We start from the raw sequence: 13,730 nt of genomic DNA, 5'->3' as shown, positions 1-13,730 counted from the left end.
AGTCTCGTGACTGGCCAAAACTATTTTAAATTATAATTTTTGGCTTGAAAAACTCTGCAGACTCGCCTGTGCCGTCAGGACGGTGACACTAATTATAAAACAGAGTAATGCACAGCCACTGCTACATATTATCTGTAGTGTATGTTGTCTTAAATGCAGCCCAGTCCCTTTCACAAGTGCCTCCATGCCATAGTTTCTTACTTTCACCCACACCATAATATGCCAAACGTAGCACATTTATCTGGTGATGTTAAAGGGAAGGTATTACCTTCCTCGCCTCAGCGTCCCATTACTCTTCCTGTTTAGTTTTTCTCTGAATTTGTAGTGCTTTACTTCACTTTATAAATAACATTAGTGATCTGTAGGATATTGGCAGTGAAAGGGTTTTCAGTGAAAGTATTTCTCTGTACACTAATTGAGGCTTTTTAAAATTATTACTAGCCATTGAGCCCGTAAAAAAACGTATAGGAAGGGGGGTTTTTGAAAGGCCCCTTCCCGTCGCCGCTGCAAGGCCCCCCCCCCCCCCCGCTGCCGAGCTCGCCACTGCCGCCACCCCTCCACCCGGGCCGGGCCCTCACTCCGCTATTGAAACAGCGCCAACGCAGCACGCAGATCAGCTGAGCTGCCGTCGGCCTTCCTTCTTCTCTGCCTGTGTCCCGCCCTCGTGTGACGTAACGTCGGCGAGGGCAGGACGCAGGGAAGGAAGGCTGACGGCAGCTCAACTGATCTGCGTGCTGCGTTGGCGCTGTTTCAATAGCGGAGCGAGGGCCCGGGTGGAGGGTGGGTGGCGGCGGTGGCGACTCCAGGTGGGGGGAGCGGTAACGACGGCAGTTTCATCCCTCCCCTTACGCAGTAGAATCCTCTCTGTCCCGCCCCCGTCATCACGTATTGACGCGGGGGCAGGACAGAGAGGGAAGTCTCTACTGTGCATTTGCGAGTGAGTCGGTCACTCGCTGTTTATATGTTTGATTATTATAAATTAAAATGACCCAGCTGCAGTAAAGCCCTAATCACACCTGTGGATTGGGACTTGCTTCACGGGTAAGGTCTGGGGTAGCCAAATCAGATGGGCTGATTAGAAGTTCTCATGTAATAACAGAGGATGTGTCTTCATGCCAGCCTGGACATCAATTCCTGCCTCCAGCCCTCCAAACATGTAACGTAGCTTGCCACAAAATTTACTTCTTTCGGTTTGATGTAAATTATGAAGTGAAGAATTCTTCTCTGGCCATAGAAACTCATGTTTTCCACAGGCATTTATGTTCTGCTTTGACCTTTTTATTTTTAAATAGTGCTGTACTACCCTGCAAGTACTCTTACTGTTTCAGTATTTAAGATGGTTAAACACTGCGCTATATCTGGGTTAGTCTATGGCCTGTTAAGATGTAGGGGCGCTTCATAGAACGCCATAGCAAAGGAAAGCTGACAGTGTTTTTAGGAAGAAATACTGGACCCATCCAGAATAAAAAAAAAATACGATTTGCTGAGTAAAACCTGAGTGCAGGACAGCGCAGTTTCCCTCCTTATCACCTTCAAAAGCCAGAAAATCCATCCATTGAGTCCCCTCACAGGCTGCTTTGTGCCTGGTGGTGGGTTCTGGATGACTTTCAGTTTGCACTAACTTTAGCTTGTTAAAAACACAAGCGCCTGCCTGGCTCTCACTCTGATGCTAAGTTCTAGGAGAGCTGGTGGGGACAGATGGTAGCCTGTAGCCATACAGTCAGCACTCCCAAGTATTGTAAGGAGCTTTTTTTTTTTTTTTTGCCGAGTGGTCAAAAGTTAATTGTGCTATATAGTATACCTAGACGTGCAGCACTAACCATTAACAGACTGTTAAAAGCCTTAAGTTAGGAAAACCGAGGCTTGGAAATGAAATAACCAGAATGTGTGAGGGGCACAGAGGAGGAGCAGTCCCTCAGCTGAGGCCCAGGGTCTGACTTCTAGAATCCAAAGAGCATTACTGTAGGACGTTTCTCTGAAAATGGTCTAAGTCTGCAGGCTGAAATACGTGCAAATGAGCGATGCCTCTGGCAGTTATGTGTTCCTCTAGCACTCCTGCGATGAAACAGTAGCAACTCTGGGCTTAAATGCCACATCCTTCTCTTAATCCGTTGCTGACACTTAAATGCACTGTACTGCCTCCTGGTAAGAAATTAAGGAAATGTTGGTAGACAACCAAAAAAAGGTCTAACATGAATTTGAAAAAAATTACTCTGTGATCATGTTTTAGGGGGAAAAGCTTTAGGCTCTGTCTTGAAAAAGTGCTTTTGTTTTCCTGTACATGCATAGATTGGCTTTTGACTTAACATAGGTTCCAAAAGGAAGGCAGTGTTCTGGTCAACTGTGTTTTATTTTTTTTATCTTTAGCAAATATAAAAAAAAAACCAGGAGAGAAGTGTGTACTTTTGGTTTAAAAAAAAGTGTATTCTATTGCTAGTTCCTGTGTATATGATAAGTGAAAAAAAAAATCAATGTTTACAGCCTACATAAGTTGCTGCTGTGATTAGGTTAGGACACCTTTCTAATTTCAAGGGACAAGGGTGGGATCTGTAATCAAGCTACTCAATCTGCTGTTCGGGATAGGTACATTGCAAGCTTGTCTAGCTGCCCTACATATTACTGGCACTGTATTGGGTATAGAAGAGAGCAAATCCAGTCTCTGTCCTACTGCAAATATAAGGTATAAACTTTAGTACAAATAGCCAGAAAACATAAAGGCATTTACCTCATCGGCATAAACCATCACCTCAGTTACTGTCTGTGCTCTCTGTAATGTAAAGTGAATTAAAAACGCATCGTTACAGCTCAGTCACTTTAAGTTTGCTTTAGTTTGATTTAATTCACTTTGCATTGTACAGAGCTTGGACAGTAACTGAGGTTTGTTTGTTTTTTTAATGCCGATGAGCAGGGGTGTAGCTATGTGGGAGCATGGGCCCCCTCAGATTACGCCCTGGCCCCCTCTACATCTGACGCCTTACATCCTGCACCGTGCACGTAGCCCCATGCAGGACGTAAGGCATCAGAAACAGATGATCCCACAACGAAGACACCGGAGTCGACCGGCGCTGAAGAAGACTCTTTGGCTGGCGGGGATTGGGGACCCCCACCAGTAAACAAGGTACCTGATGCGGGGGGGGGGGGGGGGGGTTGCAGTTCTGGCAGCGGTCCAAGGGGGCGGGGGGGGGGGGGTCGGCGGGGAGAGGTGGCTAAACAGTGCCCCCCCCCCCCCACCTCGGCTTCTGGCCCCCCTCCCGCCCCTGCTGATGAGGTAGTTGCCTTAAATTCCCTGGCATTTGTTTGAGTGAAGGTGGCGCTCTAGGACTTTATCCACCTTGTCTTCTGCTATACTCTGGGCATAGAATCCAGGTAATTTTTGTTTTCTGGCTATTTATACAAAAGATTATACCTTAACGTTTACACTAGGAGAGTCTGTTTTACAGATTGGATTGGGTCTGACAGGGTTCCTGTTTTTCCTCTAACAATACCTATCAGAATATCCTGAGCACTAGAGTAATGGAACACACAAAGGTCAGTGTGTTAACTTTGTAGCACAAGGGGCAGCAGTGAATGTTAACCCTCCAAATGCCCTGATGTACATATAGCCATTTCCCTCTGAATGCCCACACCTCCAAAGTCACTAGATGTGGCTGCCCTTGAGTGTGTGTGTGTGGGGGGGGGAGGGGGCATATCCTGCTAATGGCAGCTTGGCTGTCTTAATATAGTAAGGTTACTGTGCAGGAACTGCAGTACGTGAAAGGAGTCGGGGCTTAGGTAGGCAGGGTAGTTGCCTCTACATAGTTGCATATTTTGCCTATTGGAAATCGTGGCCCTGCTCGTTGGATCTGGTTTTGGTGCTGTTGTGTCTGCCATGTATTTTCTCAAGGAAAATAATGTTAAGCCTGCAGCTGCTCTTTGCACAGGTGAATTTTGCAGCAAGGGGCTCACGGTACTGTGCCAAAACCAACTACCAACACCGTAGAAAATTATCTGACTTCTGTATGTGGTGTTGGGTGCCAAGAAACTTCATTCCTTACTACTTCATGCAAGTTTCATAAGTGAAACCAGTATTTAGTGGTTTCTGCTTAAATAGTGCCTTGGTTCTGAAGGATCAAAAGAGCAGTGTGAGCAATTGGGTAAGGCTTCACCTTCCCAGATTTCCAAAGATGCTGTACTTTGCATCTCCTTAGCCAAGAATTATCCCTGGGCATGATATAAAATATGGGGGAAACGCAGTCGCTGTGAAAGTAGGCTCAACCTCCCCAAGCGCAGGAGGAAACCACAGAAATGTAGAGCTTGGCCCATTTTCTTTTATCCCAATCTACTTTAGAGTTTTGGGGTCCCTGTGGTTTTCTCCTGCTTTCTTAGGCTTCCAGCTCAAACAGAATCAGGGCTGAGCCCCACATTCACAGCTTCCTGAGATTTTCTCCTCCCCATATTTCTTTATCACCCTCTGCAATAATCTAGGCTGAGGAGACCAAAAGTGCAGTATCTTCTGGACCCTGGCGACTGTTCTGCTTATGACTAGGAGACTTCCCCTCACCCCACCCCACCCCACCCCCCCCCCCCCCCCCCAAAAAAAAAAAAAAAAAAGAACTACACACACACACTTCCTCTACAGTAGCTGTAGAACACAAGAATCTAACCCAGGTTCTCCACATAGCTATTAGGCTTGTGGTCTTTTGACCTTGCCGGAACTGCGAACACTGTAGAGGTGGTGTTCACAGCCACAGGAATGAAGAAGGAGTCCTGGCCCTTGTGCTTTAGTGACACCTGCTGGTTGGCTCTGGAACGCATTTGTACCAGGTGTCAGAGAGGGACTTATCAAACTCCCTTCTGCAAGTACCATTAGCTGCAACGGCCAAAACAGGGAAAAGGGATACAAGAGGTAAATTAGGAAAGCAGATGGGAAATGTTTTAGTGTTGCTGGGTCTGCTTTTCTATAGAGCCTCCTTGCCTTAGGCAGCGGAATGGGTTTAATTTTCCCAGCACAGCATCATCAGCTTAAGAGCTTGAGGATGGGGTAGAGCTTGGTTCCCCCCCCCCCCCCCAAAAGGTGTTCTTCTGCCCCTGCTAGTGGCTACATCCTGGGTGCAGATGCAGCTTCTAACACATCGTTTCACTTGAGAACCTTTCAGATTGTAAAAAGAAGGTACTGGTTATGGGATGAGAGTATCCAGCTCTTTTTTTTTTTTTTTAGCCTGTTGCACAATGAAAGAGATGCACAGTTTCCCTGGTGGTGCTGGCAGAATGTCTGAACAGCAATAATCGATATGCCTATCTTCTGTTTCACATACTCTTCAAACTCATTTTGAAAGAGGTGACCAGTAGTTGTTAAAACCCTTTCGTACCCTATACCAAGAAGTGTTAAACTAAGTGTAGCACGTTCAGTAGCCTTTCATTTGGTTTCTATGTAGTTTTTTTTTTTTTGCTTTATACAAAAATGTTTTGTACCATTCACTTGTCATTTAATAGATAAGGACAGTCGTGAGACATGTGTAAAACCAGCAGCAGCAGCAGCACAAACAATGTTTTGTAAAGAAAATACCAACTTGTATTTTAAAGGAAAAGTACTTTTTTTTTTTTTTTTTTTTTTGTATTGCCAAAACAGAGTGGTAAGGAGTTATGAGATCTTTGGACTAGGCCAAAAGATTCAGATACTGTACAAAAATCACACAGCCTCTTTATAAAATGATACATATTAAAATTGTTCCCAAATATACTCTTTTTATCCTGTTTCGTATTTATTTATTTGTTGTACATTTATACCCCACATTTTCCCACAAGAGCGAGCACAATGTGGCTTACAATGTTACAATGCAAGGAGGGTAATGACAAAGACGGGAAAGAACATGAGGATTACACAAGGATGATTCGCTTTGTTGAAGTAGCAAACGGGTATAGACAACTTGAGGTAGGTGAGGATTAAGTGTTGTTGCACTCTCACTGCTTTTCGATGAGGGAACTTGCTGTTTGGTACTTACCATTCAGGTGCTTGCATTGGTGCACATTTCAACCACTCAGAAGTATCATCTGCATAAAAAGGGGTACCACGAGTAAAACCCACAGTGGGATGGTTGAGAGTAGACTGAGATGACAAAGTTCCTCAGGAATGGAATAGAGACTGTTGGTGCCCTGCTGTCAGCTGATGAAGCCTCAGCAGAGGAAACTGTGTTGGGAGCACACTTGGCATCCATTGAACTTACAAATTGCAGGGCCTGATGGGTGCTGTGCCAGTTCTCAATAAATTACCAGTGGGTCACTCCTATTGTGGGTCATACTTACTGCTGTCTGCCTCTTTCGTAGGAAAGAGGCCTTTAATGCATGCAACGGTTAGGAATTTCCTTCGTTAGTTAGTGGGTCGTTAAGGTTTAGTGCATCTAGCCCCAGGTCTTGTACATGAGGTAGTGGAGAATTAAGGGGGGGGGGGGGGGGCTTTTACTAATGCACACCTAACACAGCTTAAAATGGCCTACTGTGATATGCGCTCAGGTGTCCTGTAGAAACTGCCAAATTAGCACATGCCGTGCCAGGAGGTGAAGACTGGGTGTTACTATGCGATAACTGGCTAGTGTACGAATACCACATGCAACAGGCAGAAGAAAAAAAACCTATAGATATGGTCAGGAAACGCTTAAAAAAAAAAACAGTTGTCAAATGTGACTTGAATTTATGAAAGGAATTAAGGAACTTTCATGTCTAATACATAGAGGCAGATAGTTGCAAAGGGTAGAGGCTAGAGAATGACACAGGGATAAAATTTGGCCCTGTGGCTCTGTCTCTATCCCCAGCCTGGCCCCGCAGGCCTCGTCTTTATCCCCACCCCATCCCCGTGGGCTCATCTGCAGACGCCTTGAACACTTATAATTTTATATTTAAATCTTTTTATTAAAGTATAAAAAGGAACAATATGCTGTGCAATTGTTATGTATAAATTACAAACAGAAAACAATAATAACAATGAGCAGCTATAATAAACCCTCCCACCACCACCACCCTCTACCCTTCCAACCCCAACAATAGCTGATTTCTACTACCCCCAAGGAATCCTAATCCACCCTGTTAAAATGTCCAGGGGTACAAAATACAACCCATTCTGTATGCCCTAGAGGGGGGAAATATGTCCTATGAAGCACTGTTATGTTTAATCTGTGGATGAATAAGAAGTCATCAACTATCTCAGGATTCAGTCTAGCTCTCCTGTCATCCACAGTCCTTCCTGCAATAGAAGATGTCTTCTTAGAAGATGTGCTGGTAGCAAAATGTACAGGATCCCCCGTGCAAATTTTGTTAGCTGTGACCAGCATGTTTTTCCAAAAAAAAATATATATATTGTAATCTGCATCAATCAAACATACATAACAGTCCAGTTCATGAACAGGTTTCAAAGTAGAAAGTGACATGGGGACAAAGTTTGTCCCCATCCCGTGTCATTCTCTAGCAGATGCAACCACACTTAAGGGGGTCCTTGTACTAAATTTAATGCACGCTAAATGCTCCAAATCCTATTTTATACCTATGAGCCACATGGCAGTTAATGCAAGCTAATGTCCATTAGTGTCTGCTAAGCTTTAGTGAAAGAGTCCCTAAAACAAGAATTCTGTACATTATTTAAACTGATGGTGAAGTGTGATGGAATAGACAAAAGATGATGTTAGGAAGATTGTATAAGGAATTAGAGAACTGGATAGAACTAGAGGACTGCCCCAGAAGAAAGCTAGGTGAACAATAACTAGAATTTTAAATGGAATGCAAAAAGATCCTGGAAGCGAACTGACTGCAAGAGAGCTGTAACATGATCACATTTCCTTCATCATAGTCATTTGATATAAGTATTTTAAAGAAACAGTAACCACCTCATTTACAATAATCTGGTTTACAAATGCCAAATTAGTATATGAAGGAAATGGAAATGTAGAAGACAATACATTGAGCAAATCTGCATATGGCATAGTAACAATGTTTAGTAATGTGTTGCTCAGAGGTTAAAAGCCGTGTTGGGAATGGCCCCAAGTATCTTAACAGATGTTCTAGCGATAAAGCAGTTCCAGCAACAGAGCGACTGGATGATATAGAGAGTGAAGAAAATTCAGAGAGAGACACAGATTCTGCCAAAGTGGAATTAAACTCAAGGCCATTAGAAGAAAGCTATGGTAGCAAATTAATTTTTAAAATTAATATAGTATTTGGTGATTTTGATTTTCATTTGGAAGATTCACAGGATTTCAGTGCTTGTTCTTTTAAGGATTTTCCCCCGGATTCTATAGAGCATGCCCTAGAGATCCACGCCAAAATTCAAGTGTATAACAACGCATGCAACCTAATTGGCTTAAACTAATCAGTATTGATAACAGTTCGTAAGCAATAATGAGCACTAATTGGCAATAATTACAATTTACGCACACAACTCGCTAAGCGTAATCCGTAACGCAGTGCACCTAACTTCTAATGTGCACAGGCAAAAAGGGGCGTGGTTATAGCATACGGCCCTGTACGCCTAAATCTATGTGCAGGGATTTACGCCAGGTTTTTGTTGGTGTAAATGGAGGTGCATAGTGTTAGGGGTAGGATATCGACTAAGCATACCTATATACCGTGCCATTAGGCCCTGTTTATAGAATACGCTTAGAAGTGTTTTCTGTGTGGATTTTTTAGGTGCTATAAATAGAATCTCCTTCATAGGCACATAAGCACCGCCATACTGGAAAAAGACCAAGGGTCCATCAAGCCCAGCACCATGTCTCTGATAGAGGCCAATCCAGGCTTCAAGAACCCAGCAAAACCCCCCAAAAAATATATGTATATATATTTAATAATGTTCAATGAACTTTTCCTTCAGGAATCTGTCCAAACCCCCCTTAAATTCCGTAAGGGCAGCTGCTGTCACTACGTTCTCCAGCAACGAGTTCCAGAGTCCAACTACACGCTGAGTAAAGAAAATCTTTCTCCTGTTTGTTTTAAATTTACCATATTTTAGCTTCATCTTGTGTCCCCTGGTTCTGTTATGGCTAATCTCGGTTTATACTTGATACCGACTATAACTCCACATAAAACTTCGCTGTTAGGGGTGGGGGAGGTCAATGGAGTCCTATGCCACCTACAAGTCCAATACTGGAAGACTAGAAGATATCGCTCCATTTCTCACTTAGAAGTTTGGGTATATGGTTTGATTCTTCTACCTCGGGAGCAGCAACTTAAAGAACGGCAGCAATCGTGGAGGATAAAATTATAATCTACTGTAAAACAGGACAAATTGAGAACTGTAACAGCAGATTAAATTTGTATGTGCTGAACTTCTCCAAATTTGTGTTACCCCCTCTTGACTATTTTAAAAAGTATTTGAGATTCTTAAGCTTCTTGTTTTAAGTTAGGCCTCCAGTTAACAAATTGTACTACTTTCTAAATGCCATGGAAGTTTTAATAGGGGCCCTAGAGGTGAATCAAGCTCAGGAGCAGGAAGGGGAAAATGAGTGAAAAGACACATCCTCTGTGGCCAGATAGCACTGCCTTCTGCACCACAAAACCAATTGTGATTACTGTCTCCCAACACAAATTTGCTACAATGTTGTTCACAGCTACTAGACTGGTTATGGCACAAGCATGGAAACAAAGCTGTTTTACCTCCTCTGTTGCGCATCATGCAGAAATTGGATGTTATCTTTCAATTATCGAAACTTACAGCTTTGCCACAGGGTCGACTGGCTAACTTATATGACACTAGTAAAAGAGGCCCATTTCTGAGCAAATGAAACGGGCGCTATCAAGGTTTTCGTTGGCAACACCCCCCCCCCCCCCCCGCCAACCCCTTCATTGTTGTGGCATTGCTCCGCCCTCAACGTCATGATGTTTGACGCGAGGGCGGGGCCCGTAGCGATTTCCCACCCCCCCTCCCTTCCTGCCAACCCCTTTGTTGTTCTGCCCTTGCTCCACCCTCGAGGGCGGGGCCTGTTGTGATTTCCCACCCACCCCCGCCTCCCTCCCTGCCAACCCCTTTGTTGTTCTGCCATTGCTCCGCCCTCGAGGGCGGGGCCCAGAGCGATTTTGGTGGCTTCACCACCACGAACCTTCGAACCTTTTTGAGAGAAGTCAGGGCTTGGCTTCACTGACGTCACTGTCTTCAGAACGTTGAGGGTGAGTTTTATATATTTAGATTTGGCAGGTTTATGAACCAATGGAAGAGCAGAGCTCATGATCTCTCAGGGTAAGGGACTACTCACTCTAGCCTTGCCTCAGGATAAGGTATAAATGTGTTAAATAAATGGGGGAACTTTCTTTGAATTTGATTGCTATTTTTGTATACTGTTTAATAATTTGCAATATATTAATAAAAAATTTAATTGGGAAAAAAAAGATTTGTCCGCTGTTCTAGAGGACTCATTATCTCAGGTTAAAGATAGAGCTACATTGCTTGCGTCATTTGCTGTGATGAAGATGTATTTTCAAAACTTTCAGGTGTTTAATTTGTGGATCAAAAAAAAAAATCTAGATTTATTTGCATGTTGCTTTAAAACTACACAAGACAGGTCACTTCACTGGCTTCCAATCAGATACCGCATTCAACTCAAGCTTCTCCTTCTTACCTACAAATGCACTCAGTCTGCTGCCCCTCACTACCTTTCTATCCTCATCTCCCCTTACGTTCCTGCCCGTAACCTCCGTTCACAGGATAAATCCCTCCTCTCAGTACCCTTCTCCACCACCGCCAATTCCAGGCTCCGCTCATTCTGCCTCGCCTCACCCTATGCTTGGAACAACCTTCCTGAGCTCTTACGCCAAGCCCCCTCCCTGCCCGTCTTCAAGTCTTTGCTTAAAGCCCACCTCTTCAATGCTGCGTTCGGCACCTAACCCTTACCGTTCAGTAAATTCAGACTGCCCCAATTTGACTGCCCCTATCGGACCGACCGTTCACTTGTCTATTAGATTGTAAGCTCTTTGAGCAGGGACTGTCCCTCTATGTTAAATTGTACAGCGCTGCGTAACCCTAGTAGCGCTCTAGAAATGTTAAGTAGTAGTAGTAGTATTACATATAGCAGTGATTTAACCAGAGCTGATATTGTGATGTCATAATGCCTCATTCCACCAATGCCTAAGAGCCAACCTCATCAGTGATGTCACAATGGCTCGACTGTCCTATACTTGGCTCACTTCCCCCCTTAGTGTGAAGAGTTTGTCTCTGGTATCCAGAGCTGAGATTGTGATGTCATAATGCCTCATTCCACCAATGCCTAAGAGCCAGCCTCATCAGTGATGTCACAATGGCTCGACTGTCCTATACTTGGCCCACTTCCCCCCTTAGTGTGAAGAGTTTCAGTCTCTGGTATCCAGAGCTGAGATTGTGATGTCATAATGCCTGATTCCACCAATGCCTAAGAGCCAACCTCATCAGTGATGTCACAATGGCTTGATTGTCCTATATTTGTCTCACTCTTATCTATTAGATTGTAAGCTCCTTGAGCAGGGACTGTCCTTCCATGTTAAATTGTACAGCACTGCGTAACCCTAGTAGCGCTCTAGAAATGTTAAGTAGTAGTAGTAGTATTACATATAGCAGTGATTTAACCAGAGCTGAGATTGTGATGTCATAATGCCTCATTCCACCAATGCCTAAGAGCCAACCTCATCAGTGATGTCACAATGGCTCGACTGTCCTATACTTGGCTCAATTACATAAAGCAGTGATTTAGCCAGAGCTGATATTGTGATGTCATAATGCCTCATTCCACCAATGCCTAAGAGCCAACCTCATCAGTGATGTCACAATGGCTCGACTGTCTCCTATACTTGGCCCACTTCCCCCCTTAGTGTGAAGAGTTTCAGTCTCTGGTATCCAGAGCTGAGATTGTGATGTCATAATGCCTCATTCCACCAATGCCTAAGAGCCAACTTCATCAGTGATGTCACAATGGCTTGATTGTCCTATATTTGTCTCACTATCTATTAGATTGTAAGCTCTTTGAGCAGGGACTGTCCCTCTTTGTTAAATTGTACAGCGCTGCGTAACCCTAGTAGCGCTTTAGAAATGTTTAGTAGTAGTAGTATTACATATAGCAGTGATTTAACCAGAGCTGAGATTGTGATGTCATAATGCCTCATTCCACCAATGCCTAAGAGCCAACCTCATCAGTGATGTCACAATGGCTTGATTGTCCTATATTTGTCTCACTCTTATCTATTAGATTGTAAGCTCTTTGAGCAGGGACTGTCTCTCTTTGTTAAATTGTACAGCGCTGCGTAACCCTAGTAGCGCTCTAGAAATGTTAAGTAGTAGTATTACATATAGCAGTGATTTAACCAGAGCTGAGATTGTGATGTCATAATGCCTCATTCCACCAATGCCTAAGAGCCAACCTCATCAGTGATGTCACAATGGCTCGACTGTCCTATACTTGGCCCACTTCCCCCCTTAGTGTGAAGAGTTTCAGTCTCTGGTATCCAGAGCTGAGATTGTGATGTCATAATGCCTCATTCCACCAATGCCTAAGAGCCAACCTCATCAGTGATGTCACAATGGCTTGATTGTCCTATATTTGTCTCACTCTTATCTATTAGATTGTAAGCTCTTTGAGCAGGGACTGTCTCTCTTTGTTAAATTGTACAGCGCTGCGTAACCCTAGTAGCGCTCTAGAAATGTTAAGTAATAGTAGTAGTATTACATATAGCAGTGATTTAACCAGAGCTGAGATTGTGATGTCATAATGCCTCATTCCACCAATGCCTAAGAGCCAACCTCATCAGTGATGTCACAATGGCTTGATTGTCCTATATTTGTCTCACTCTTATCTATTAGATTGTAAGCTCTTTGAGCAGGGACTGTCTCTCTTTGTTAATTTGTACAGCGCTGCGTAACCCTAGTAGCGCTCTAGAAATGTTAAGTAGTAGTAGTATTACATATAGCAGTGATTTAACCAGAGCTGAGATTGTGATGTCATAATGCCTCATTCCACCAATGCCTAAGAGCCAACCTCATCAGTGATGTCACAATGGCTTGATTGTCCTATATTTGTCTCACTCTTATCTATTAGATTGTAAGCTCTTTGAGCAGGGACTGTCTCTCTTTGTTAAATTGTACAGTGCTGCGTAACCCTAGTAGCACTCTAGAAATGTTAAGTAGTAGTAGTAGTAGTAAAAGAGTTTCTGGCTCAGCATCCTTTTTGTTGGCGTACTAATTTGATATTTGGGGACTGTTTTTTTTTATGTTTCTGAGCAGCTTAAGCCCTTCTTAGATCTTAAGAAATTATGGTGAGTAATAACTGGTATTTTTAAATGCTAATATTTACGCCTTCTTTTTAGTTTTCCTTAAAAGCTCCATTGTATTCTGGTCCTGGTCCATCTCCCTTTTTTTTTTTTTTTTGGGGGGTGGTTTAAGTTCTCTTTTATCAAACTGTGCAGCAGTGTCAACAGAGCCCACTGACCGTGAATGGGTTTTGTCAGCATGATAAAAGAGGCCGTTAATGAAGAGTTGAATACAGTGGAGGTCCCAAACCTGGTCCTGGAAGCACCCCACCCAATCACGGTTTCAGGATATCATAAGAAGTAAAGTAGCCATTGTTTTTAATTACCCCTCTCTAGACCCCCGCAGGACCCTTGCCCACGGAGGTGGAGAGAGGGTTTCAGAAGGCTCATAATTATACACCATACATACATAGTAACATAGTAGATGACAGCAGAAAAAGACCTGCATGGTCCATCCAGTCTGCCCAACAATATGTGCTACTTTTTGTGTATACCCTACT

This window comes from Microcaecilia unicolor, chromosome 11, assembly GCF_901765095.1.
Source record: "Microcaecilia unicolor chromosome 11, aMicUni1.1, whole genome shotgun sequence".
NCBI lineage: Eukaryota > Metazoa > Chordata > Amphibia > Gymnophiona > Siphonopidae > Microcaecilia > Microcaecilia unicolor.
Note: the sequence above shows the minus strand (reverse complement) of the source record.